Here is a 25325-nt window from a genome sequence, read left to right as displayed (position 1 = left end):
CTGTTCTTATTCGTTTCTTATTCGTTTCTTATTCGTTTCGTTCGTTGGAGCAAAGTGACATTAGAGAAGGAGAAAAATATTTTTTCCCCCTCAAATGTCACTTTTGCTGCAAACGAACGAAACGAATAAGAAACGAATAAGAAACGAATAAGAAACGAATAAGAAACGAATAAGAACAGAAAACGAAACGAACGTTCGTGCGAACGCTACCGAATTTCGTCCGAATCCGAATTCCGAATCCGAATTGACTTTCACACCCGAATCCCGAAAAACGAAATAACAAAATCCGAATTTAAAACGAAACGAAACGATTTTTTTGGCAGTGCACATGTCTACTTCCCTCTGTCCCTGTGTAAAGGGCCTTTTATGGTTTATGTTCTTTAACCTCTCACCATAAAATATGAGTGGACTCATAAAATGCTAAAAGCTCCATTTAACGTGCACATGTCATGAGTACCTGTCGGGAAGGCATGCTGTGGCCCTTCATGTTAGCATAGAAAGACCAGACAGCCGATGTATAGCGAAAGGCAGACGAGGGAAACCCTTCAAAATAAAGGTCAGGCTTTGAATATTCTAATGTACTAACGTCACCTGCATGGGAACACACAACCATATCCAGCAAAAATGAAAAATCTTTGTTTAAACAATGGTGGGAAAAACCTTGACTTAAAGCTGAAGTTTATTCAGCTTATATTTTGTCTTCCCTGGTCCCTCCCTCAATACTCATCAAGATGCTAATGACATTTGTAAATTAAAGGAGAAGTATGAGGTGAGTGAAAATCACTCAGCCTCATAGTTCGAGACGACGTGTGACAATGAAACTGTCACACGTCGCCTCAATAGCTCGGGAATCCATCAACATGCAAATTATTATGGTTGTTATCATTATATTATTATTATTATTATTATACAGGATTTATATAGCACCAACAGTTTGTCACTTTACAATATAAACGGAGGCAGTACAGTTACAATACAATGCAGTACAAGAGGGTCAGAGGGCCCTGATCCTGAGAAATTACAATCTAAATAAAAGTAACGAGTTTGCCTGTTTGCTCTGTCCATGCACGGGTCTAAGGACATGCTGGTAGGTTAGTTGGCTGCTGTCCAAATTGGCCCATGTACACTATATTGCCAAAAGTATTGGGACGCCGGCCTTTACACGCACATGAACTTTAATGGCATCCCAGTCTTAGTCCGTAGGATTCAATATTGAGTTGGCCCACTTTTTGCAGCTATAACAGCTTCTATTCTTCTGGGAAGGCGTCCACAAGGTTTAGGAGTGTGTCTATGGGAATGTTTGACCATTCTTCCAGAAGTGCATTTGTGAGGTCAGGTACTGATGTTGGAGGAGAAGGCCAGGCTTGCAGTATCCGCTCTAATTCATCCCAAAGGTGTTCTATCGGGTTGAGGTCAGGACTCTGTGCAGGCCAGTCAAGTTCCTCCACCCCAAACTCGCTCATCCATGTCTTTATGGACCTTAATTTGTGCACTGGTGCGCAGTCAGGTTGGAACAGGAAGGGGCCATCCCTAAACTGTTCCCACAAAGTCGGGAGCATGAAATTGTCCAAAATGTCTTGGTATGCTGATGCCTTAAGAGTTCCCTTCACTGGAACTAAGGGGCCAAGCCCAACTCGAAAAAACAACCCCACACCACAATCCCCCTCCACCAAACTTTACACTTGGCACAATGCAGTCAGGCAAGTACCGTTCTGGCAAACCGCCAAACCCAGACAAGTCAATCGGATTGCCAGACAGAGAAGTGTGATTCATCACTCCAGAGAACACGTCTCCACTTCTCTAGAGTCCAGTGGTGGCGTGCTTTACACCACTGCATCCGACTCTTTGCATTGCACTTGGTGATGTAAGGCTTGGATGCAGCTGCTTGGCCATGTAAACCCATTACATGAAGCTCTCTACACACTGTTGTTGTGCCAATCTGAAGGCCACACGAAGTTTGGAGGTCTGTAGCTATTGACTCTGCAGACAGTTGGCGACTTCTGCGCACTGTGCGCTTCAACATGAGCTGACCCCGTTCTGTCATTTTACGTTGCCTACCACTTCATGGCTGAGTTGCTGTTGTTCCCAGTTGCTTCCACTTTGTTATAATAACACTAACAGTTGATTGTGGAATATTTAGTAGCAAGGAAATTCACAGAACACCTGAATCCAAAGATTTGGAGGGTGTCCCAATACTTTTGGCAATATAGTGTATGTGTGAATGTGAGATTTGGACCTTAGAGTGTAAGCTGCTTGTGGGCAGGGACTGCTGTGAACGTACAGGAAGTAAAATGCTGAATAAACAGTTGGCACTATATAAAATGTCTATAATAAATAAGTAAATAAATACAACTTTGCCATTTTCATTACATATCTTATTTTAAACCCAATGATATAATCACTGGGTCTCTATTAGACATGTGCACCAGCAAAAAATTAGTTTAGTTTTATTTCATTTTGATTCAGATTTTGCGTTATTTCGCAAAATTCGTTACCGGTAATCTGTACGAAAGTTGGTTTCTATTTCGTTTCATTCGTTCGTTGCAGTAAAGTGACATTTAAGAAGAAAAAACATTTTTTTACCCCTCAAATGTCACTTTGCTGCAACGAAATTTCATCCAACAAACGAAATTTCGTACAGACTACCGCTAACGAGTTTCGGAATCGGAAATTCGTATTTGTTTGCATTCGTTATATCTGTAATTCGGAAACGAAATTGCACATGTCTAGTCTCTATGCTTCTCTATTCAATGAGGGGCCAGCAGGTTGCTGTACATACCTTCTTGAAATCATCACATCACCCGGCCTAAGTAGTCCTCCCAAGACTCAGCCCTAATGCACCTGTTTCTGTGATAAGTCTAGGACGAGAATCCTCCTCACTTTGGGGACATTGTCTCTCATTTCCTGTTGTGCCTTTAGGACAGGAAGTTAAGGAAATCTCCCCAGTAGGACACAGGCATTGAAAAGCAACATGATAGTTTTTTTTGTCTTTTTCCTTACTCTATCCAGAACTGTTTTAGATATACTTTAAGACCTTGTGGCTGTGTGACATTACTTTGCTCACAATGGTGATAAGTAGCAGTAACATTCTATAGATATCTGGCTGTATGTGCTCGCTTGTGCTTCACCAGGCTGCAAAATTTGTTTTTGAGTTTTTCATGGAAGAAACACATTAATCAACAAGAGTGCGGTGTCATCTGATAGAACACGAGCCGATAGAGAGAACAATGAGGAAACTGTTACCTGCATGGATAAAGTTTCTGTTCTCCGCAGGAGGCTTTCCAATCCAATAACTGAGCTCTGGATTAACTTTGATAGATGACTGAACACTATTAATCAATCTCACATTTATTTTTCAAACTGATATGTGATTTATCAAACAGCTAGCTAAGTATTAATTAGGCCCCACAAAAACTTTTATTTTCCTGTTTTATTTATTTACCCGTGATGAGAAGACGTCCCCTTCACAGCGCCTGACACGGTGCGGCTGGTGGAGATCTGAGCATCCTGTTTGTGTAAAGGCTCATCAAAGTGATCAACTTCTTCCCTTCTTCCTATCTCTCTTTTCTCCTTCCTCTCTCTCTTCCCTCTACCTTCCATATTTCCTTCCTTCCTTCTTCCCTCCTCCCCTTCTCCATTCCTTCCTCCCTCCCTTTCTCCCTTCCCTTCTTATTCCCTACCTCTTCTCTGCCTTCATGTTTTCTTTCCTTCTTTTTTTCCCTTCCCGGAATCTATCACGGGACAAATCTGACTGCTTTCTCAGGGTGCCTAAAACAACTGGGATTTGCACCAGGCCTGCTGATCTCCGGCAAGGGGATGGCCTTCCGAGATCCTCGGTTTTTATTGGCATAGGGTGCAGGGGAATTCAATTGTAAGGTTTTGTACCCTGTGACACCACTGCCCCATTACATAAGCACTATCCTTTATCACCACAGTCTAAACCCGAAGATCTAGTAAGGAGTCCAAATATCTGCTAACCATAGCTTCCATTCTGATGAGTAGATGGTGACGCACATCTTCTATGGTTTAAAGTGTCCCCCTCAACCACTTATACAAACCTTCAGGGCTGCCTCGAAATACCCAATGCTTCTGGGTAAGGGTGAGTATTTAATCTCCTACCATGATGCAGTCTCTAGGCCTGAACACTGTCACATGATGGGGGGCATCATCTCCCCATATACACTAACACCGGGTATTTTACAGTGGCTTCAACTAAGGAAGGAGTGGCAGGGAGCACTGGGATTGTCAGTATAGGTAGGTCAGGAGATGAGCTTTAAGGAGACCCTGTTATGTTGTCCTGGATGGACATGAAGACATGGCCTTTTTAAAGGATCAGCCAAACTAGCTAAATATACAGTTTTCACATCATGCAAACATTCTTGTGAGCCACCCATTTGTGTTATGTTATATCATAAAGAGGAGGACAGCATGCAATTCTCCAGTCGCATTGCCCCTGTCTCCTGCTCGTTCTTTGGATTAACCCTGGACATCACCAAATGAGTGTCCACCCATTTGCCTTTCTGATTTAAGTATTACTATTATTATACAGGATTTATATAGCGCCAACAGTTTGTGCAGCGCTTTACAAAACTGAGGGAGACAATACAATTAACAATACATTTTCAATACAGGAAGGTAGGAGGGCCCTGCTCCTGAAAGCTTACAATCTAGTAGGAGGGGCAAGTGATACAAAAGGTAATAACTCTTTGGCATAAGTTAGTGGAAGAACTGAAAGTACTGATATATCAAGGTGGAATAGGCCTCACTGAAGAGATGAGGTTTAAAGGATCGCCTAATGGTGGACAGAGTAGGAGATAGGTGGACTGATTGGGGTAAGGAGTTCCAGAGGATGGAAGACACTCTGGAAAAATCCTGGAGGTGAGCATGCGAAGGGGTGACAAGAGAGCTGGAGAGCAGGAGGTCTTGGGAAGAGCGAAGGGGATGGTTTGGGTGATATTTTGAGATGAGGTCGGTGAAGTAGGTTGGGGCGGAGTTGTAGATGGCTTTGTAGGTTATTGAATTTTGAATTTTATACATTAGGTAAGTGGAGTGAGCCAGTGGACAATCGGCAGAGGGGGGCAGCAGACACTGATCGGTTGGTAAGATGGATGAGTCTGGCAGCAGTGTTAATGATGGACGGAAGGGGGGATAGCCTGCTTAGTGGTAGGCCAACAAGAAGGGAGTTACCTCCCTCAACTGCCCTTAAGCTTACAAAGCTGACCACTCCCCTTGCAGGCCTGATTTCACCTTGAATCTGTATGTCAAAAACAATCTAAAGGATGTTTGTTGGGTTTGCCTGGAGTCCCGTTCTAAGACACTCAGATTTCAAAGAGCCCATCAACTCTGCTTCTGACTGTCGTCAATCAGCGAACCTCAATTCCATAGGGTTGTCTCAATCAAGGAAGCCAATTATTCAGTCAATTTAGAGAAGAGGAATTTCCAACTGTTAATCCTTCCATGTTGTTTGTTTTGCTATTATAGGTCATCCCGGGGCAGGCCCTGGCCTTCCACTTATCCAAACAGCACCTTCTTGAAGGATCACACAAGGCATTCGGAATCCTTCACTTTTAAACAAAGCCCTGGATTGAGACTTCCACAGGAAGGCCACCAACCAGGAAAAAAAGAGTTGACGTTATGTTGTATTTCATAATCCCAGCACAGGCCTGGAGAAGGCAAGCCATTATCTCGGAGAGCTCAGGACAAAACACACAGCACCGGGCATGTTCCTTGTGATAACTGCTGGAAACAGATGTAAATTCCTTGCATTCATTGATTATGGAGACTTGGAGAAGACCCAGCCATGTTTTCAGGGCCTTTAGGTGTGGGATCGGATTTCCCCAGGAAACGCATTCCACCGAGCACCCCCAAATGACAGAGGAAACAAAAGTCTGATTATTTTACAGCCTTTAAACTGGCAAAGGGTCAACTCAAAGCAATGACCAGGTCACTGGAGTTTCAGGAGTCAGCGATTTTCTGGTGACGCTGTGTCATGCCACTGCTGCGTACTCAAACAATAATATACTTTGAAGTTGGAACAATTCTGAATAAGATTGTGTAGTTCAGGTAGGGAATCCTTTGGACAAAATACCTGAGGTTTTTTTTGGAGGTATGCTTCTAATAAAAATTAGGATATATAACTGGGCAACTCTATGATGAATAACTAAACAGCAATCTTATGTTTAAAGTCCTACGAGCAAAAGCAAAAAATAGCATATTTTGCAGCCTTTCAGTAGCATTGTCCCTATAAGTCCTGGTGATCAATGTCACCGAGACAAAAAGTGAGAGGAAATCCAAAAAGTCTCAGTTGCCATTATGGAAAAGCGTCCTATGGGGACACCTGTCCCTGTGACAACTAAGATAGGCATTCCATTGGATAAATTTCATTTCATTTCTGGGTATATATCCAGGACAGGAGGGGAAATTTTCCTAGAGGGACACAGACTCAAAAAAAACCCAAACTTAATAAAGGTTTTAAATTTTTCCCTACTTTAAAACAAAAACTTTACATACATTTTAGGTGATTGGGGCATTGACGTCCACCTCCAGCTAACTCCTTTTAATCAGTTACAGCAAGTTTTTTTGGGGGGAAAAGCTTAAACCATATAAATAAAAGGAAATTGTATGCACCCCCCACAAAAGGTATATGGTTTGTCCCAACCATTGTAACGGTCACTTTTATTGGGCGCAGGCCCTTCTTCCCTTTCATCCAGAGTTGTAGCTACCCTGAAACAAGTGAGGCACTATCGAGGAGAGCAAGAGCCGCTCAGCCAGGATCTGTCACTGGAGTGATCAGCTGATCACTCCAGTGTTTGTAAATAACTGAGGACACATAGTACTATGTGTTCCCGGTTATGAATGAACAGGAAGTGCTTTATATCACTCCGTTACTCTGCTCTCCTCCAGAGACGTTCTGTTATTCCGCTCTCCTCCAGAGATGTTCTGTTACTCCGCTCTCCTCCAGAGATGTTTCATTACTCTGCTCTCCTCCAGAGACGTTCCATTACTCCGCTCTCCTCCAGAGATGTCCCGTTACTCTGCTCTCCCCCAGTGACGTTCCGTTAGTCCGCTCTCCTCCAGAGATGTCCCGTTACTCTGCTCTCCTCCAGAGACGTTCCATTACTCCGCTCTCCTCCAGAGATGTCCCGTTACTCCGCTCTCCTCCAGAGACGTTCCATTACTCTTCTCTCCTCCAGAGACGTTCCATTACTCCGCTCTCCTCCAGAGACGTTCCGTTACTCTGATCTCCTCCAGTGATGTCCCATTACTCTGCTCTCCTCCAGAAACGTTCCGTTACTCTGTTCTCCTCCAGAGACGTTCCGTTACTCTGCTCTCCTCCAGAGACGTTCCGTTATTCTGATCTCCTCCAGTGACGTTCCGTTACTCTGCTCTCCTCCAGAGACGTTCCGTTACTCCGCTCTCCTCCAGAGATGTCCCGTTACTCCGCTCTCCTCCAGAGACGTTCCGTTACTCCGCTCTCCTCCAGAGACTTTCCGTTACTCCGCTCTCCTCCACAGACATTCCATTTCTCCGCTCTCCTCCAGAGACGTTCCGTTACTCCGCTCTCCTCCAGTGACGTTCCATTACTCCGCTCTCCTCCAGAGACATTCCGTTACTCCTCTCTCCTCCAGAGACGTTCCGTTACTCCGCTCTCCTCCAGAGACGTTCCATTACTCCGCTCTCCACCAGAGACATTCCGTTACTCCGCTCTCCTCCTGAGACGTTCCGTTACTCCGCTCTCCTCGAGAGACATTCCGTTACTCTGCTCTCCTCCAGAGACGTTCCGTTACTCCGCTCTCCTCCAAAGACATTCCGTTACTCCGCTCTCCTCCAGAGACGTTCCGTTACTCCGCTCTCCTCCAGTGACGTTCTGTTACTCCGCTCTCCTCCAGAGACGTTCCATTACTCCGCTCTCCTAAAGAGAAATTCCATTACTCCGCTCTCCTTCAGAGACATTCCATTACTCCGCTCTCCTCCAGAGACGTTCCGTTACTCTGCTCTCCTCCAGAGACACTCCATTACTCTTTGGTTTAGATCAAAGACTAAACCAATATGGTTTAATAAAACTGTAAAACAACACGTCAAGGACAAGAGAGCGACATTTATAAAATATAAGACGGAAGGGACGGCATTGGCGTTCCTTAACTATAAAAAAATTCCAGCACAAGGTGCGAAGGGGGTTCTTCACAGTAAGATCAGTTAGGGTCTGGAACTCACTGCCACAGGCGGTGATTTCAGCAAATAATGTGGAATTGTTCAAGAAACTTTTGGACGATTTCTTAAGGGACCGTAATATACAGGGGTACGGGTACTCCTAGAATGAGATCCTAATAGGTTGGACTTGATGGACTAATGTCTTTATTCAACCTCAAATACTATGTAACTATGTAACTCTGCTCTTCTTCAGAGACATTCCGTTACTCCGCTCTCCTCCAGAGATGTCCCCTTACTCCGCTCTCCCCCAGAGACGTTCTATTACTCTACTCTCCTCCAGAGACGTTCCGTTACTCCGCTCTCCTCCAGAGATGTCCCCTTACTCCGCTCTCCCCCAGAGACGTTCTATTACTCTACTCTCCTCCAGAGACGTTCCGTTACTCCGCTCTCCTCCAGAGATGTCCCCTTACTCCGCTCTCCCCCAGAGACGTTCTATTACTCTACTCTCCTCCAGAGACGTTCCGTTACTCCGCTCTCCTCCAGAGATGTCCCCTTACTCCGCTCTCCCCCAGAGACGTTCTATTACTCTACTCTCCTCCAGAGACGTTCCGTTACTCCGCTCTCCTCCAGAGATGTCCCCTTACTCCGCTCTCCCCCAGAGACGTTCTATTACTCTACTCTCCTCCAGAGACGTTCCGTTACTCCGCTCTCCTCCAGAGATGTCCCCTTACTCCGCTCTCCCCCAGAGACGTTCTATTACTCTACTCTCCTCCAGAGACGTTCCGTTACTCCGCTCTCCTCCAGAGATGTCCCCTTACTCCGCTCTCCCCCAGAGACGTTCTATTACTCTACTCTCCTCCAGAGACGTTCCGTTACTCCGCTCTCCTCCAGAGATGTCCCCTTACTCCGCTCTCCCCCAGAGACGTTCTATTACTCTACTCTCCTCCAGAGACGTTCCGTTACTCCGCTCTCCTCCAGAGATGTCCCCTTACTCCGCTCTCCCCCAGAGACGTTCTATTACTCTACTCTCCTCCAGAGACGTTCCGTTACTCCGCTCTCCTCCAGAGATGTCCCCTTACTCCGCTCTCCCCCAGAGACGTTCTATTACTCTACTCTCCTCCAGAGACGTTCCGTTACTCCGCTCTCCTCCAGAGATGTCCCCTTACTCCGCTCTCCCCCAGAGACGTTCTATTACTCTACTCTCCTCCAGAGACGTTCCGTTACTCCGCTCTCCTCCAGAGATGTCCCCTTACTCCGCTCTCCCCCAGAGACGTTCTATTACTCTACTCTCCTCCAGAGACGTTCCGTTACTCCGCTCTCCTCCAGAGATGTCCCCTTACTCCGCTCTCCCCCAGAGACGTTCTATTACTCTACTCTCCTCCAGAGACGTTCCGTTACTCCGCTCTCCTCCAGAGATGTCCCCTTACTCCGCTCTCCCCCAGAGACGTTCTATTACTCTACTCTCCTCCAGAGACGTTCCGTTACTCCGCTCTCCTCCAGAGATGTCCCCTTACTCCGCTCTCCCCCAGAGACGTTCTATTACTCTACTCTCCTCCAGAGACGTTCCGTTACTCCGCTCTCCTCCAGAGATGTCCCCTTACTCCGCTCTCCCCCAGAGACGTTCTATTACTCTACTCTCCTCCAGAGACGTTCCGTTACTCCGCTCTCCTCCAGAGATGTCCCCTTACTCCGCTCTCCCCCAGAGACGTTCTATTACTCTACTCTCCTCCAGAGACGTTCCGTTACTCCGCTCTCCTCCAGAGATGTCCCCTTACTCCGCTCTCCCCCAGAGACGTTCTATTACTCTACTCTCCTCCAGAGACGTTCCGTTACTCCGCTCTCCTCCAGAGATGTCCCCTTACTCCGCTCTCCCCCAGAGACGTTCTATTACTCTACTCTCCTCCAGAGACGTTCCGTTACTCCGCTCTCCTCCAGAGATGTCCCCTTACTCCGCTCTCCCCCAGAGACGTTCTATTACTCTACTCTCCTCCAGAGACGTTCCGTTACTCCGCTCTCCTCCAGAGATGTCCCCTTACTCCGCTCTCCCCCAGAGACGTTCTATTACTCTAATATCCTCCAGCGTTACTCCGCTCTCCTCCAGAGATGTAGAGATGTCCCCTTACTCCGCTCTCCCCCAGAGACGTTCTATTACTCTAATATCCTCCAGAGACATTCCGTTACTCCGCTCTCCTCCAGAGACGTTCCGTTACTCCGCTCTCCTCCAGAGACGTTGCATTACTCCGCTCTCTTCCAGAGACGTTCCATTACTCCGCTCTCCTCCAGAGACATTCCGTTACTCCGCTCTCCTCCAGAGACGTTCCGTTACTCCGCTCTCCTCCAGAGACATTCCGTTACTCTGCTCTTCTCCAGAGACATTCCGTTACTCGGCTCTCCTCCAGAGACATTCCGTTACTCCGCTCTCCTGCAGAGATGTCCCCTTACTCCGCTCTCCCCCATAGACGTTCTATTACTCTACTCTCCTCCAGAGACGTTCCGTTACTCCGCTCTCCTCCAGAGATGTCCCCTTACTCCGCTCACCCCCAGAGACGTTCTATTACTCTACTCTCCTCCCGAGACGTTCCGTTACTCCGCTCTCCTCCAGAGACGTTCCATTACTCCGCTCTCCTCCAGAGACATTCCATTACTCCGCTCTCCTCCAGAGATGTTCCGTTACTCCGCTCTCCTCCAGAGACGTTCCATTACTCTGCTCTCCTCCAGAGACGTTCCCTTACTCAGCTCTCCTCCAGAGACATTCCGTTACTCAGCTCTCCTCCAGAGACATTCCGTTACTCCGCTCTCCTCCTGAGACGTTCCGTTACTCCGCTCTCCTCCAGAGATGTCCTGTTACTCTGCTCTCCTCCAGAGACTTTCCATTACTCCGCTCTCCTCCAGAGACGTTCCGTTACTCCGCTCTCCTCCAGAGACGTTCCATTACTCCGCTCTCCTCCAGAGACGTTCCATTACTCCTCTCTCCTCCAGAGACATTCAGTTACTCCGCTCTCCTCCAGAGACATTCCGTTACTCCGCTCTCCTCCAGAGACGTTCCGTAACTCCGCTCTCCTCCAGAGACGTTCCATTACTCAGCTCTCCTCCACTGACGTTCCATTACTCCGCTCTACTCCAGAGACGTTCCGTTACTCCGCTCTCCTCCAGAGACGTTCCGTTACTCCGCTCTCCTCCAGAAACGTTCCGTTACTCCGCTCTCCTCCAGAGACGTTCCGTTACTTCGGGATGTATGTTCTGTTTGTTCGTTCCGAAGTGACAAATGTCAGAAGACGGCGAGATATTTATCAAACTACAGGCGCGGCTCTTCTCAGTAATCCTCCCGAGACGCCTGTCACTGAAGATCCATCATAATTCATAAGACGGCTTCACCGGAATACAAACATCTTCGTCCCGAAACGAAGGCGACTTCTCCTTTCACAGAGATACAAAATATAAAATAGATGTGACCCCCAATCACTAATGTCTCATATAAGACAGGGAGCCCCGCCCCTCCCGGGAGACATTGCAAGGCTCTGACAGCCACATACATGACTCCCAGAGGTATGATGGGTTTGTAGTTTCACCACAGCTGGCATGCCAAGGTTGCCTACCCCGGAATAACATGTTAACATAACTTTAAAGGAGAACTATGGTGTTAAAGCTTTTCCCCATAGTTCTCCTTAGGGTAACCGGAGTACACAAACTAGCGTCCTCCCGTCACCCTAGGCTCAGTATACCGCGAGTGGTAGCTTGCGGTATACTGAGACGCCGCAGCTGAAGCGGATCCCGACAATTGTGCCGGGATCCGCCCAGCTGCGTGACTGACAGCTGGCTCTGCCTATCGGATCGGAGCGGGGAGGGGCTGGATTCACCCCTCCCCTGTCACGGCAGAGAGCTGTGACAGGATCGAGAGGTGAGCGAACGCCGCTATGTGTTCGCTCACCTCCCGATCTACTGAGCCGACCGTTGACAGTCTCATTGTCACAGGTCGGCTAGAACTATGAGGTGAGTGAAAAGCCCTCATCTCATAGTTCTCCTTTAAAAGTCATTTTCAGTATTTCAAAATCTGCAACTTTTGTTAAAACAATCCCTGGTGATCCTGCCATTAAGATCTCTGTTCAGGCACTTCCTGTTAAAGGGTGACAACGCTCTGTCCCTTTTCCCCCATTGTGTTTCTATGTTGTCACCCTGTCGCATGGACTTCTAATAAGGACTACAAGTATCCATTTCAACACACATTACACAGACCAAAATCAGGAAACCCAGCTGGAGAAACACCATCTAGACATGAATGGATACATGTAGACCAGATGTGTCTGCAAAAAGGCTGCAGGAAATGCAACAAAGGAACAAAAAAGGGGAAGAAAGCATTTATTTAAATTATTTATATTGTTAATTGTGCTTTAGCAGACTACATACCTATCATTGTTTCCACTTCTCTCTGTAGACAACAGAACACCTTTCCCCTGTGTTGTGGAGAAGAGGGGCGTGTTCTCTAGTCCTTCCCTGGGGTGACAACATGTCTCCTCCATAGATACAGACTTCTGAATGAACGTTGTCACCCCGAAAAGGAAGCGTGTTATGTAAAATCATAAATGTTACCATATCAGGTAACTGAAATGGCTTCCTCTGATTTCACTGCACACTGCAAGCTTCTCACAGTGTGCATTAGAAGCTGCAGCAAGTCAGATAGAGCCGGCCACATTTCCTGGCTGAAGGATATCGAGTATCATCTAGCACGTTCCTCCCCAGCCTGACTGTCTTTGACCCGCCTCTTTCATTCATTGGATTTCAGTTCTTTGAACCATAGACTCAGCATCACATGTGGACAAGCTGTATGCAAATGCAGCCTGCCCAGCAATGCCTGCTCATCCAGGCTGATATTACCCATCAAGGCATTAAATAAAATGTGCATAACTCCTCCCAAGAGCCAGCCCACTGCTTGCATCAGGGCTATTGAGAGGGGTTCTGAGTCAGGGTGCTGTGATGTTTCAGGAAGCTATGTACAGCACCCTGCCAGCCCCTCCCACCAGCTGTGATCTGCCTGCATTGCACAAAGAAGCACAGAGACCATGTGATGATATCACTGGGCCTGAACTAAGCTATGAACAGCATCCTGCTGGCCCCTCCCACCAGCTGTGATCTGCCTGCATTGCACACAGAAGCACAGAGACCATGTGATGATATCACTCGGCCTGAACTAAGCTATGAACAGCATCCTGCTGGCCCCTCCCACCAGGCATGATCTGCCTGCATTGCACACAGAAGCACAGAGATCCGGTGATGATATCACTGGGCCTGAACTAAGCTATGAACAGCACCCTGCTGGCCCCTCCCACCAGGCATGATCTGCCTGCATTGCACGCAGAAGCACAGAGACCAGGTGATGATATCATGGCATGAAAAAAAGTGTCATCAACCAGGGGTGTCCCGAGGCCGGGTGTCACCCGGTCTCCAGATTGGGTGACACCCCGCCGTGTCGTCATCGCGCGTGACGTCACCTCGTGCGTGCGCGATGACGTTATCGCGCATGTGAGCCCATTTGATTGACGCCTGCCGGCGGCCATCTTGGTGATGGACGCCAGTAGGGAGAGGAGGGGGCATCACCAGGCGGGATGAGGTATTCCGCCGTGACCCCTCCTCTCTCCTGATACTGTCGGGCTCTCGGTCCATTACTGAGTGCTCGACTTTTTAGAGGGGGTGACACCAAAATGACTGTCAGTCATTATGGTGTCACCCCTGCAATGGTGTCACCCGCGTGCGGGCCGCACCCCTCGGAAACCCCCTTGTGACGCCGCTGTCATTAGCATGTTGATAAAAGGAGGGACCACAAATGCAAACAAAACAAACTTCAGATTTAAATGGGAATTTTTTTTATGCTTGCCCACTGAGTCACAGAAGATTTCCCTGACTCCCCCCAGTAAACGGTCCCCCCTAAGTGAGTATAACCCGCTCCACCATCACAAGTGCGCCCTACGTGACCAGTTTCCCGAGCCGTGTCTAGCCAGTCCCTGGGAGCTTGTCATAACCTACAGCCTGTGAATCCCGACAGTGATAGCGTTTCAGCCTCTGTCAGACTGATGTGACAAGTGACACACAATGGCAGCCATCACTGGAGCGTGAGCAGACATTTAGCTACAGGTCATGTTTGCTGACAAAGACATCCTCTGACTGTAACTTTCATTCCAATGGCTAATCTCCTATGTACTGTCACAGTAACAGAGTAATGATACTGAGCCGACAGCACAGGGGGACACCTTGTCTATGGAAAGGACCGGAATAAAATATCCCGCTGTGATATCCTCGTCTACATCTCCATGGATCGCTGGTTTGCAGTAAAAGGTTCAAGTCGTTACTGTAACAGTCATGTGAGTGAAAATGTTAATACATCTTTCAGTTTTTTGGATGTTTGCTGTTCCATATTTTCAGTATTTCCCAGAAGGGACACGGACATGGAAGGGTGCTGTACATACAAACATGTCTATGTGTCACGTGTGCTTAAACAAGGGGGATTGTAAAGTCAAAGAAAGGCGCTTTGTGAGCTGAACAGGATGACTTTTGCTTTGAATATGATATGGCTTCATCAAATAGAAATCTCATCATTCAGCTTCCTTCAAGGTCAAGACATCTGTGAAATATTCCAAAATTCTTATAATAAAATTAGTGTAAATTTCAACCCTCTGTCACACCAACCGAGCGCCTCTCCCACACGTTGCCCCTTGTCATACCCTGTACACTCCTCTCCTGCACACACTGCCCATTCCTCTACCCTGTACACTCCTCTCCTGCACACACTGCCCATCCCTCTACCCTGTACACTCCTCTCCTGCACACACTGCCCATTCCTATACCCTTTACACCCCTCTCCTGCACATACTGCCCATTGCTATACCCTTTACATTCCTCTCCTACACATAGTGCCCATTGCTATACTCTTTACATTCCTCTCCTGCACATACTGCCCATTGCTATACCCTTTACATGACTCTCCTGCACATACTGCCCATTGCTATACCCTTTACATTCCTCTCCTATACATAGTGCCCATTCCTATACCCTTTACATTCCTCTCCTGCACATACTGCCCATTCCTATGCCCTTTACACCCCTCTCCTGCACATACTGCCCATTGCTATACCCTTTACTTTCCTCTCCTGCACATACTGCCCATTCCTATACCCTTTACATTCCTCTCCTGCACATACTGCCCATTGCTATACCCTTTACATGACTCTCCTGCACATACTGCCCATTGCTATACCCTTTACATTCCTCTCCTGCACATACTGCCCATTGCTATATACTTTACATTCATCTCCTGCACATGCTGCCCATTGCTATACTCTTTACATTCCTCTCCTACACATACTGCCCATTCCTATACCCTATACTCTCCTCTCCTACACATACTGCCCATTGCTATACCCTATACTCTCCTCTCCTGCACATACTGCCCATTGCTATACTCTTTACATTCCTCTCCTACACATACTGCCCATTGCTATACCCTATACTCTCCTCTCCTGCACATACTGCCAATTCCTATACCCTTTACATTCCTCTCCTGCACATACTGCCCATTGCTATACTCTTTACATTCCTCTCCTACACATACTGCCCATTGCTATACCCTTTACTCGCCTCTCCTAACTCTCACTGTTGCTCGGCAGCTCCGTCTGCATGTAACGAAAAGTGTGAAGAAAAATGCAATAAGAAATTCACATTCTTAGTGCCCTCCTTGCATGTATTAACCTCATAAGGTTATCAGATCACAACATTTTTACCGTTCCTTCACCAGCATTTTTATTTAGGTATTTTCGGTGGAAGCGTGAACCTAATTCTTCTAATCGGTATTTTTTTTGTTATCATTTCATGACAGATCTTCTATAAATGATGTCACCTCCACCCCCCAGCGTTCTAGTTTTGTGTTGCAGAAGCATATTGATATTAGTGTGCAGTGAAACCATTGAAGCAGATATAGCTGTTTCCATGTATCGGGGAGAGCCCACTCTGCTATGTATGAATCATAACAATTTTTACAACTGTAACACACTGTCACCGGTGCTGTCCCTGGGTTCACACACAAGAAACCAATGGGCTTAGTCATACAATGTTTCACAGGCAATGTGAATATTCTGATGTGAACCCAATAAGTAAAATGCCATATGAGCTTTAGCATTGATAAAACTTTTAAAATAATCCCTGGTGATCCTGAATGCCCTTGTTCAGCCACTTTTTGTAACAGGGTGACAACGCTCTATCCCGGTCTCCCAATTGGGCTCCTGTGTTGTCACATTGGACCATTTGCTTTCAATGGAGATTATTTCAACACATATTACACAAACATGGTCCATTTTTGCCACCATCAGGTAACCCATCCTGAGAAATGCCATGCAGCTGTTGCTGGATAAATGGCAGCAAAGAGGTTGCAGAAGACAAGCAGCACTGAGATGTGACTGCAGTTGTTTCTGATATACAGGGCTTTAGCAAGCTAAATGTCTACTTTACAATGGTGTATCTGGCACCAACATTTTTAAGGTTAAGAAAAGGATCATCAGACCAGGAGGTCGTCTCAGAGGGAATTTTTCTTACACTGCAGAGAATTTATCTCATCTCTTAGGGCAGGGGTGGACAAGTCTGGCCTTCCAGATGCGATGAAACTACATAGCCCATCATGCATCTGTCTCTGGCAGTCATATGTGTGGCTGTCAGAGTCCTCCACTGCCTCATGGGACTTGTAGCTCCACAGCAGCTGGAGAGCCGGAGCTGCCCACCCCTGTCTTAGGGTTAGGGTTGTATCTCAGAGACAGAAAGGTACTGGGACACCACATGGACGCCGGTCCTGAGCTAATGTGCATATTACAAGTTCCTAGCTACTGATACTGAGGCAGAATTGTTATCTAAACCTAAGAACAAAAATGTAACATATTGCAGGACTTCGGTGTGATGGGTGTATTAGTAATTGCACAAAGTAAATTTTTCTGCAAGTACAGAAAATATCTGCTGATCCTGCCACAAATCCATTGTCCTTGTAACTTTCCGTGTACTAAGCTGAAATCTCAAACAATGTTATCAGCTTTCTCAGCTGTGTTTTGTAAACTACAAAGCAACACCTACAAAGCAACACCCCTCTATGTAATCGAGAAAAAGGAGAGGGGACGGTGTTTGTAATTAGGAGAGCAGTCCGGGTGGCGACACTGTTCCACCGTAGAAACACAGCAAAGAGTGAGCGTTGTCACCTTATGACAGGATGTGTGTTACATTTAATGAAAGGTTCTCTATTTAAAATATATATACAATATCTATCTATCTATCTATCTATCTATCTATCTATCTATCTATCTATCTAACTATCTATTTATCTATCTATCTATCTAGTAGGGATGCACAGATACTTTTCGAGTACCAATGCCGATACTTGGCATTTTCATGAGAACTACCAGGGTTACAGCGGTTGCAGCTGGGGCCGGGCTCTGGCACTCCACCACTGTACTGAAATCATTAGTCTGTATTGTTTTAGAAAAACTGTCACATGACAATAAACAAAAATGTATCAGTACTCGTACTTGTAAGTACTCAGCAAGTACCAGTACTCGTACTCGCAAAACTGGTATCGGTGCATCACTTTATTCATATTTATAAAAACAAATCATACATTATAACAGAGATGTACAAATCCCGGGAGCTCCGTGTGCTCCTTACAAATGACAGCGGCCTCCTAACTTTTGAATTTTTCTCTAGTCTAGTCTCGGAGCTCAAAAGTATCGGTACATGTATTTGTACCTGTACCGAGTACTGTACTTGGTATCTGTGCAACCCTACTAGATAGATAGATAGATAGATAGATAGATAGATAGATAGAGATATTTTCTTTTCTTTTTTTTTCTGTAGGGTCTTATCTGGTAAGTGAGATTGCATTTTAGAACGTTTCTAGGATATCAGTGCAAACAAGAAACTTGGTTATATTACTTCGCTGTGTGAATTTGGGGTATTGAACACCAAATGAGAATTTTCTATCACAAGGACAATTAAAACAGAAGTAAGCCAAATCTTCTTTGGATTTAGTTCTCTTTTGAGTCAAAATAATACATTTACTAACGTCCTCCTGCGACCCCAAAATCAGCATATAGCGAGCTACTGGCCACTATATGCTGTCTGTGCCGGGAAAGATCCCACCAATATTGTTGGGATCCACCCCACTGCCGGGTTGACAGCTGCCTCTCTAGAGCCAGCTGTCCCCGCCCCCTCCACTGTCTGTCCATACATTGAGTGCTGACAGTGACCGCTTTCTGTAAGGAAAAGACCATGAGCTGAGCAATCAGCAGTTCGCGATCGCACAGTTCTCAATCCATAGAGCCAGCATGTGACACCTGCAGAATACTACACTAGCTCGACATATTAGGAAGACTATTATTTACTCTCCCAATACTTCTCCTTTAATTAGAAAGCTTTGGCGATATATATCCCCCATTTTTTATTATTTTATATTTTTTATGTTATTTATTAGTTTAATTTTGTATTTGTATCATCTGTATGACTCTAGGCTGTACTTAGGCAGCATAAATAACGATGCCTATCTGCACATATTCCTGCATATATCACCACCCTATTAAACAATATTTAGCGGGCAGCACAGTGGCTTAGTGGTTAGCATTTGCAGCACTGGGAGTTCCCAGGTTCAAATCCTCGTCAGGACACTATATGCAAGGAGTTTGCATAATCTCCCCTTTCTTGCATGGGTTTCCTCTGAGTCCTCCAATTTCCCCCTACACTCCAAAGACATTATGGTAGGTTGATTGGCTCCTGTCTAAATTGGCCTTCTATGTATGCATGTGAGATAGGGACCTTAGATTGTGAGCTCCTTGAGGGCAGGGACTGATGTGAATGTCCAGTGTAAAATTGTTGGTGCTACTGTATAGAAATACCTGTAATAATGATGAAATCAATATGCTGGCTACATGAGCTACACAGACTCTTAAGACCCCTGGTAGACCTCGCACTCTCCTTTCACATTAACTTGGGAAGTTGAATAATCCGATTTAAAGTGGCTAGATGAGGCAAAAAAAACCCAAAAAACCCTAAATTGTAAATGCTGTCCTTTGGTTCATCCTTCACTCTGCCACCTGGCCACACGTCTACAGGTTCCATATGATCAATACAGCCCCGCCAATGGCTCAAGAGAGCAATAAGAGGCCTTGCCACAAAAATACTACGGTAGAAAACAGACATAAAATGTGTTTGTCCTGTGGCTAGACTGTATTAGAAAGATAAAGATTTTTATCTCTACCTATAAGGAGATAAGATAACATCTTTTTGGAAGGTCAGTGCGATAGTAAAGATAAAAATCTGGTGATGCTCAGATTACTAGTTAACTAGAGGCGACAAGTCATTCAGAAAGGATAGTGATCAAAACCAACCTGTACTGAAATTTTTTTTATTCTATGACGCTACACTTGAGCACTAGTCAAAAAAATGTGAACCCGTGCTTTACCAATGCAGGACCAGACAATATTATTATTATTATACAGGATTTATATATAGCGCTAACAGTTTGCGCAGCACTTTATAGATTCACAATAGATTCACAATAGATTCACTTTCATAGCAGCCCCACCACCTTGACCATTGGGATTGAAGACAGTTAGCCCTGTGTAAGGTCCAAGTCATGGCTTCATTCATGTGGGAAGAAGAAAAGGTGGCCTCATACTTGACCATTACTCAGAGGAAACAGGTATTTCACTTTACTTAGGAGGGGCAAAGCACATATTTCCTTTAGGGTAGTTCATTCATGGAACACAACCATGGTTCTAATTTTGATTCTGACATTTATAAGTGCTCTTTCTTCTATTGGAGAGTTATGCTTCAATCAGGAGACATGGCAGGGGTTAAGTTTTGACATATGGAGCTGAGCTGTGAAAAGGCGTCGATAGGACTGTCTCCTGGTGGTGCCCTATCTTTGGGGGAAGTACTGGAGCAAGGCTAGGGTTGTCTCGTGAAGATGTCCCGTTTCTGATCAAATTTAGCATGATTGAATGTGACCCTGGAAATTGGAATCCATTTGCTGCTGACTAAAGTGTGCAAAAAGTTAGAAGCCCTCAGATCAGATTCATTCTTGTAGAAGATCTTTCTCTACCAAAGCATGTATAAGCTTAAGGAGGAGGGAAGAGCAGAAATACATTCCTTTTGCCTGTTTATACCTGGGGAATATAAGAGCAATTGATTGTGTAGCCACCTTGCCCAAAGTGAAGTGACTCCTTAAATTTAGTCTCCTGGACTGTAGCTAATTTGATCGTCTGTGCTATTTAGTTTCCCCTAAGCTCTCTGTTATTGTTTGTATCTGCTTGCTGCTGGGTGTGACCTTGCCACAGAGCAAAACATCCAAAAATTAAGTGTTATGAAAAGGTGAGTCTCTCTAGCCAATCACTAGGAGTGATTCACAGTGGTGCATCCTGGGGGAGGACATAAAATATTCAGGGCTGACCATGTGAGATTTGATCTTAACCCCGGGCCTCCTTTTGTGGGAGGGTGCTGTATGTGATGTGCTATCTGGCTAGGCCGGCAGCCTGCAGGTGGTCAGGAATGGAGACCCAGTCGGGGTCTGCAGCTGTCCTGCCAGTGAAGGGAGAAGCCGTTCCTGAGATGGCGAACCACGGAGGAAGTTTGTCTGCTGGAGGTGCCAGAGAAACCAAGATTGGGCTTGGACCTCGTGGGACGTCTGGTGTCTCGTCCAGGGAGTTATGTGCTATCTCTGCTAATAACTCCCTGGGGAGACACCAGACTCCCCTATGCACTATGAAGCTGGTAAGTGGTTGGTAAGTCTGGAGTCTGTACTGTCCTAGTTGTCTGTAGCCCTTTGCCTTCTTTCCCATGAGAGCTGTCTGCGGAATAAAATCTGTGAAAACCCCTAAAGTGACCAGCGCCCAATTCTACATTCACATTCCACCACCAGCTAGGGACTCAATCCTGAGATGGAATGTCAGACCACCCTGCCTCTGGGGTCCCTCACATGCTTCTGGAGGTCAAAGGGGTGCTGCAATTGTAAAACAAATTTAACCTGACTGATTAGGTTTAGCCATTGGACCAGTTGACTGAAGGGTGACCATAGACCTATGATTGTTCTCCATTCTAACTAACTTGCTGGATCGTCAATAGTCTTATGTCTCCGGACACCTTAAAATACATATTCGTTTCCAATGATCAGGTATTCTCAATGTTGCCATAATCTAATAAAATTTTCATGAAAGTTGTCTCATGAAAGAACGATTCTGTGAAATGCAGCAACGTCATAGGAAAGGGAAATAGAAAAAAGACAAGCCTGCTTTTGAAGTGGTATTGGTTCTTTTTATTGGGTGTGTTTCGCAGAGCACATCAGATGATGAAGTTGAGAACAGAACAAAAACAATCGTGGAAAAAACTATTTCTGTCTCTTTGATAGTTTCTCGAAATCAGAGCGTTCCATAAAGATGGACCAATTTTTACCTACGTCTAGGGTCAGCCTCGTGAAACTGAAATAAGTCCATTTACCGTATTTTGCGCTCTATAAGGCGCACCGGACCATAGGTCGCAGGGGTTCTGTGACAGCTGTAGTTAGTCACAGCTGAGACAGGTGGCGCTGTGATTACAGCGTCACGGTCTCAGTGATCACACAGACGTTCTTCGTCTGCTCTAGGGGCTCTATGGTGAGCTCCTATGCCGTGGTCATGGGTCCCTCAGAGGAGCGGGGGACTCCGAAAACTATGGGGGGGCCCGGACACGATCGCCGCCGCTGCTCGATTTGATACAAGTGATCTGATTAGATGACTTGTATTAAAGGAGCAGCGGCTCCCACTGTACAATTAGCTCTGCTTGTCCGGAGCAGGGCTAAATGTACAATGTACTAAGTGTTCTGCAAGTCTACAAGTGTGTGTGGTGTGCGTGCGTATGTGTATATGAGTCCCTGTGTGGTCCTAGGTTTTAAGAGTACCTGTACCCCTGTATGTTACGGTCTCTGAGGAAGTTATCTAATTGATTTTTAAATGATTCAATACTCTCTGCTGATACCACTGCTTGTGGCAGAGAGTTCCAAAATGTAACCACTCTGACTGAGAACCCAGAGAACCCAGATGGCAAGCAATTGAGCTAAAAGTTTGAAAATGACTTGCTAAACTATTGCTAGATTTGCCAAGCTTCACGATTTTGTTTCAGAATTACAGCAAGCCTGCATTGCAAGTCTCCAGATCAACGTGCTTTGCAAAAGTGCTTTACACTTGCAGAGCTCTTGCTAAGACCTGCAGGACTCTTGCTGTAGACTTGCCGAGCAAATTTGCTACATATTCAAAAAGTGTCAACTAGAACTTGTGCTGCACATGTTCTGCAAGTTTACAACGTGCCAGGAATGTGTGCAGCAAGTTAGAAAGAATTACAATTTAACCCTGACACAAGTTTGTGGCAAGTTATCCTTACTATCTGTGAAGAAGCCCCAATGCCCTTTGTGGATAAATCTTTTCTCCACCAATTTTAGGTGGTGGCCTCTAGTCTTTGTTATGAAGTTTACTGTAAAATGTTTATTGCTGATGTTGCCATCACCACAAAACATTTTGTACATTACAATCATATCCCCTCTTAACCTCCTCACTTCCAGCGTGAACAAGTTTAAATTTAGTAACCTTGTCTCATAGCTTTGGTCCTCCAGCCCCTTATTTAGTTTTGTTTCCCTTCTCTGGACTCTCTCCAGCTCCAGGACATCCTTTCTGTGGATTGGTGACCAAAACTGAACCACATACTCCAGATGAGGCCGAACCAGCGATCTATAAAGTGGCAAAATTATCGCTTTGTCTCTACAGAACATTCCCTTTTTAATACAAGACAGTACTCTCCTCGCTTTGTTTACCGCAGCCTGGCATTGCAAGCTATTGTTCAATCTGTTGTGTATAATGACCCCCAAATCTTTTTCCATTTCTGACTTCCCTAGTGGAGTTTCCATTAATGTGTATTCAGCTTGCCTGATTTTAACCCCAAAATGCATTACTTTACATTTATCAACATTGAACCTCATCTGCCAAATAGTTGCCCACTCCCCTATTTTCTCCAGGTCCTTCAGTAATGTTATAATGTCTAAGTCCATGTCTATGACTCTCCCAATTTTAGTATCATCAGCAAACACAGAAACATGGCTATTAACACCCTCCACGATATCATTAATACACAGGTTAAACAGTATGGAGCCTAGCACAGAACCCTGGGGCACGCCACTCTCGACCTTAGACCAACCTAAGAGACATTTATCAATACTCTCTGGACACGTTCCTGTAGCCAGTTCTCTGTCCATGTACACACCATGTCATCTATGCCCATAGAGCTCAGCTTGTGTATTAAGCGTTTATGTGGTACCGTGTCAAATGCTTTTAGTTTAGTTTACTAATTTGAATTGAGATTGTAGAAACCTAAGAATGTTTGCATGAAACAATTTTTAAATATTAAATAATAAAGTTGGTATTTCTATATAGAAACTATAGGAAAAAAAATGCTGGTAAAACATTAAACAAATAGTTCCTTTGACACCAAAAAACTATTTTTTGAACCCGGAAAATAATGTTTGTAAGATCTTTAAGAAGCAATATTCCAAATTATGGGAAGCAGAATAAAATTGTGTTTATTAAAGAAAGGTAAGGGTCAATAAATGAAACAGAAATAAAGAACAATTCAGAATAATAAAATATAACTATATATATACAATAGACATGTGCGATTCGTTTCGTTCCGATATTTAGAAAGAATTTGCCAGATTATTACTCAAGTAATAAATACAAAATAAATGTAATGCATTGCTAACAGCTAATTAAATCTAATACGTAATAATCTATAACAGAGGTTCTCAACCTGTGTAACCTCAGGACCCACATTTGTCCTTGGTCATTAAGTCTTGACCCAAGTGGCACTGCAATGGAACTCATGGCATTAGGGTACCGCACATTCCAGTGCAGGCGTACGATCTGTGGGTGGAAGGTGCGTTTGGGGTGTCATTCAAATGAATGGCAAAGCAACACCTCCCATACCAGAATGCACGGTAGGTCCCCTTAAACACAGACAGACATACACAACCACAGACACTTACAAGAACTGTAGTGGATCCTCAGCCTGGGGTCCAATGTGGGCTGCTGTACTGTAACGGAGCTGCATCCATATGTCCCTTGCGCTCCCTGTAGAGGTGCCAGAATGTGATGTCACTCTGGTCCAGGCACCTCTACAGGACACGTAAGGGAGCTGTAAGCAATGGACATATGGATGGAGCTCCCTCACAGCCCACCCCACCTCATGCTGACACTTGGGGCCGGGCAGCATATTTTGAATGGCTGCTTGGTGCAAGAACTGACAGTGCTGCGCTAGGGGGAGGCTGAGGAGGCTCTCACCTAGAAAAGTGGAAGGCATGCGGTGACCCACCGAACACTGGGTCGCAACCCACTTTTGGGTCATGACCCACCAGTTGAGAACCAAGGATCTATAACATAGTAATCTAGAACGGTAGATTAATCATTCATCGCTGTCTGTATTTTACCCTAACTTTTTTATTACTGTCCAGAAATATCTACACTAAAGTTCATCAGACCTGAATATGTAAATACTGCTCAGTAGCATGGCTGTATACTTATATCCTATACGCCAACAATTTTTAAAATAAATGTCAGGAATGTACAGGTGAAACTCGAATAATTAGAATATCGTGCAAAGTTCATTTATTTCACTAATGCAACTTAAAAGGTGAAACTAATATATGAGAGAGACTCATTACATGCAAAGCAAGATAGTTCATGCCGTGATTTGTCATCATTGTGATGATTATGGCTTACAGCTCATGAAAACCCCAAGAACCCCAAATCCACAACCTCAAAAAAGTAGATTATTACATGCAATCAATAAAACAAGGATTGTACATAGAACAATATCGGACCTCTGAAAAGTACAAGCATGCATATGTACTAAGTACTTGGTTTGGGCCCCTTTTGCAGCACTTACTGCAATTACTTTTGCACGATATTCTAATTATTCGAGTTTCACCTGTATATGTACTGTATATATGCGGCGTGTTACGTATTTTTAAAAAACATTTTTTGAATTCTCTACTTCATAATTTTTTTTAGCAAATGTACCGTGTATTGTAAAGGGTTTTTTTTTTTTTTTTGCAATGAATTTTTGTTTTCTGGAGGAAGCTG

This window comes from Nanorana parkeri, unplaced genomic scaffold (assembly GCF_000935625.1).
Source record: "Nanorana parkeri isolate BGI_ZX_2015 unplaced genomic scaffold, ASM93562v1 scaffold15, whole genome shotgun sequence".
Taxonomy (NCBI): Eukaryota; Metazoa; Chordata; class Amphibia; order Anura; family Dicroglossidae; genus Nanorana; species Nanorana parkeri.
The sequence above is the reverse complement of the archived record's forward strand: the minus strand, read 5'-3'. Positions refer to the sequence as shown.